Source organism: Meriones unguiculatus, chromosome 12 (genome assembly GCF_030254825.1).
Source record: "Meriones unguiculatus strain TT.TT164.6M chromosome 12, Bangor_MerUng_6.1, whole genome shotgun sequence".
NCBI lineage: Eukaryota > Metazoa > Chordata > Mammalia > Rodentia > Muridae > Meriones > Meriones unguiculatus.
In genome coordinates this window covers 96,313,577-96,317,786 of record NC_083360.1, presented here as the reverse complement: position 1 = coordinate 96,317,786, position 4,210 = coordinate 96,313,577, and the positions used below count along the sequence as shown (strand labels likewise).

At 44.7% G+C, this 4,210-nt stretch overlaps 1 pseudogene; it reads right to left on the bottom strand.

Annotated features, from left to right (window-relative positions):
* Window positions 1–2,176: 2,176 nt before the first annotated feature.
* LOC110539652 (phosphoglycerate mutase 1-like) lies at window positions 2,177–3,038 on the bottom strand (annotated as a pseudogene).
* Window positions 3,039–4,210: the final 1,172 nt, after the last annotated feature.

Here is a 4,210-nt window from a genome sequence, read left to right as displayed (position 1 = left end):
TGAGTTGTAATCCAATGGCATTTTATTAATTTCATTTTGCTCTGATTGTCTTCTTTTAGTCCACAAGAGCTCTTTTAGCTAGCTCTTGAGGCCAGAATTTTTTTTTTTTTTACAAGACTTTCCTTACTTTTTACTCTACAGGGTTGTTTAAGGGTAATTGTATGTTTCCTGTTGTATGTTTCTAGAATTAATCATTTCCCCCGAGAATCTCTGTTTCCTTTCACCAGGGAGTGGTCTCAGAAACTACAGTCTGAGTGATCAGTGTGTTCATTGCTTTTGTGACAGTTCTGATTTCCACGCAATGTAAACAAAGCAATGTACATAGAAATGCATATCTGTGCACATCTCTCTATAAAAACACATACATGTGTATGTTTTCAAATGCAGCCATCTATATCAGGACACAGGTTCACACTAATGATCCCAACTTGAGTCTATCATACATGGATTGTTCTAGCTTTCTTTTGCGTATCTGTAAACTTATTGCAATAGTGAGAAACCCGGATCCGACTAACACTCACCGTCCACTTACTTAATGGTCCAGTGCATGCATGGAGAGCAAGAGTGCTTGCCCTGTACTCCTGTGGAAACAACTTGATCAGCCAGAACACAGTGCTAATGGACTACAGTTCAATTCGCTGTCAGTATTAGGTTTCTTAAGTTACTTGGGTCAGAACTTTTTCCTTCAGAGGTGTGTAATACAGCTTGACTCTTTTGGGATTATTACGGTGGGAAGAGCATTAAAAACAACAACAACAACAAAACAAACAAACAAACAAACAAATGTTATGCTTTACTTTTACTTGTTTTTTCTTTTTACTTTGATTGTCTATACATCATGACAGATGTTTGTCATATAACTGACATTACTGCCATATATAGTGTGTGATACAGATTCATGGCCATAAATGTCTCTGGGAAGCTGGACTTGGAAGGGTAGGACATAACTCCAGCTGCTCAGGAGGCTAAGGCAGGAGGATCAAAAATTCAAGGCCTGCATGGGCTACTTAATGGGACCCTGACTCAAACAAAAACAAAGCAAAACAACACAAACCCAAAAACCAAACAGAGCTGGGGATAAAGATCAGTGGGTCACCTATCATGCCTGAAGCCTTGAGTTCAATCCCCAGTACCCCCAAAATAACCACAAAAATGTCTGTACTTCATTTAGTTAGCTTCCTTCCTTTCCTTGAGCCCCTGGCAACCACTTTTCTTTTCCCTGTCTCTATAAACCTGCAATTAGGGGAATGTCATGTAATTAGAATCATAAAGTAGATGACATTTTCATGTTACATATTATACTTAAAATATGCATCTGTGGTGCGTCTATGCGTTTTTATGTCTCAAAAGCTCATTTATTTATTTATTTTTTATTGCACATCACTCCTTTATTATATTGATCTGGAAGGAGATTTAGTTCTCAACCCACATGGCAGGGTCAAGCAGCTAGAACCTGATTCAGCTAGTCAAAGACAAAAACTTGGTCATGATCAAGGCGCCCTTTACCTCTATAAAACAAGGCAATGGGATCTGAACACAGCAAGGGGTACTCCTGCCTCTTGAGGACAAGGAGTTTAGCTCATTTGATATGAGGAATGGTTTATTATCTAGTGACTGTTTCAACCACCACTAGAAACCTCAGAGGGGCTTCTATGTACCGATATGTGTGTGTGTGTGTGTGTGTGTGTGTGTGTATGTATGTATGTACCTCTTTTTTTTTTTTTTTTTTTTTTTTTAGTAAATGTGACAATAGATTTGCCAAGATTGATCCCAACCTTCTGGAGCCAGAAGAAGGTCCCTTAGGGTCAGAGAGGAGGTAGTAGTATCTTTTAAACAACCAGGGAAGTTACTTTCCCCTCCACTGGAATGGCTACAGTGCCCAGTTACCTAACCGCAGAAGAGCACAGGACAGGCTCCAGGGGCAAAACTGGGCTGCAGCCTCTCATCAGTCACACCACAGCATGGTTCCTCCCTGACCTCTTCCTAAGCAGACCGCTAGGAAGCAAAGGACTGTAATTACTACCCCTCAACACTCCAGGCAAGAGGAGGCATCCCTAGATGTGGAGCAAGGACCTGCAGCCCAGAGGTATTGTTCTGACTGGACTCTATGAAGGGGGTGGGAGCCCCGATGCCCCATCTGCGGCTACAGCTTGCACTGAAGATCCTAACGATGTAGTCAGTGTGTCGGGTGCTGGAGAAGGGTGCAGAAGGCATGATCAGGCCGGGAGGGTGTTCCCAGGGTACAGTCTGCCTCCTTGGCTTCACTTCTTGACCTTACCCACAAGCTTCCATGGCTTGATGAACGGGTCTCCTCATCTCCCAGGAACTTCATGGGCTACTAGTTCATAGACGATGGGAATGCAGGTTGGCGGGTTCAGCTCCAAGATGGCCTCTTCTGAGAAAACCTCTAGAGGCTTGATAATGCCCCGAAGGCTGCTGCCATGGGTAGCAATCAAGACCCTTTCTCCCTCCTTGATCCAGGGGACAATTTCTTCATTCCAGAAGGGCAGTGCTCTGGCAATAGTGTCCTTCAGGCTCTCACAGGAGGGCACTGGTCCTCAGTAAGGTCTGTATAGTCTGTGTACCTGAGATCCTTACAGATGTTGCTGTAGAAGCGATGATGGGACTCCATCGGAGATGGCGGGACAGCCACCTCCTCAGGTAAGCTCTCCTCAGGTCTTTACCTGTGCCTCACCACGCTTAGCAACCGTTTCTGCTCCATTGAGACCGGTTAGGCCCCCATAGCGTCTCTCACTGAGGCGCCAGATCCTGACCACTGGCAGCCACATGTGGTCAACGGTACCCAGGCTCGTCCAGAGGGTCCGGATTGCTCTCTTCTGCACAGAGGTGAAGCAGATGTCAGTTTCATAGCCAGCGTCTCACAACACCTGCCCGCCGCACTGTGCCTCCTCGTGGCCTGCCGGGCTCAGGGCAGCATTGTTCCAGCCGCTGAAGCAGTTCTCCCAGTTCCGGGCCCTGTCGCCATGTTGGGTCAGAACCAGTTTGTAAGCAGCTCTTGGTGACGGGGGGTTGCTCATTTATTTTTGTTGTTGAATCATATTTCACTGCTTAGGCACGCTTCAGTTTAGCACGCCTCGGTTTAGCACACTTCATCTGCTAAGGACGGAACCTTTTGGATACTGCTGTATTTGGGGTGGGGGAGTGCATAGTGGCTACGAACGAAACCACAAACAACAAGTTCCGAATGGACTTAAGTTTTCAAATTGGTTGCAGAAATGCCTAGGAGCGTGGTTGCTGGGTTGTATGGAGATAGATTTAGCTGTGTTGAGAGTTCTGATGTCTTCTGCTGTGAATGTACAGTTCGCATTGCCGTCCGCAGCCTCTGGCCATTCCTGTAACTATATACCGTTGACAGATTTTTTTTTCCCATTCTAATGAGTGGATAGTCATATTTCACTGTTGCTTTTATACATAGCTTTAATGATAGAACATTGACTTTTTTTTCATTTTTCATTTTTTTAATGATTTTATGCTTTTTTTGGTTGGGTGATTGCTCAGATCTTTTCTAGACTGGGACATAGCATCTCATTGCAGCAAAGGCTTGTCTGAAGTTCCTATGTGGCCAGGGATGACTATTGTGGTTTGAGTGAGAAGGGCCCTCACAGACTCACATTTTTTAATTCTTTGCTCCCTGTTGGTGGCTATTTGGGTAGGGGGTGTGGGTTTGTTGGAGGAGGTGTGCCACTTGGGGTGGGCTTTGATGTTTCCAAAGATTCTTGCCCATTAGATCTCTCTGCCTCCTGCTTGTGGGCATCACGTAAGCTCTCATCATGGACTCTAACCCTCTGAAACCATAAGCCTGATTAAACATTCTCTTTTATCAATAACCTTGGTTGTGATGTTTTGAAACACAAATAGAAATGTAACGGAGACAATGACATTTAACTCTACATCTTTCTGCCTTCGCCCCCGGCCACTGCAGGGCTAGGATTACAGCTGTGCATCACCACCTCCCGTTGTTGTTGTTTTTTTAATAACAAAAGTTAAGGGTCTGTGGTACACCTGGGTGTATACTTGTCCTCTCTCCTTCTCTCTTTCCATTTCTCGGATATGAAGGGGTGAAGGGCCTATGCCAAGCCAGTAAGCCTCACACCCAACCCTGCCCTGATTTTCTGAGTAGTGTCTTTTACTGGGAAGTCTTACATATTAATAAGACGCTTATAAAAGCTTTTCTTGGTTGAATTAACTT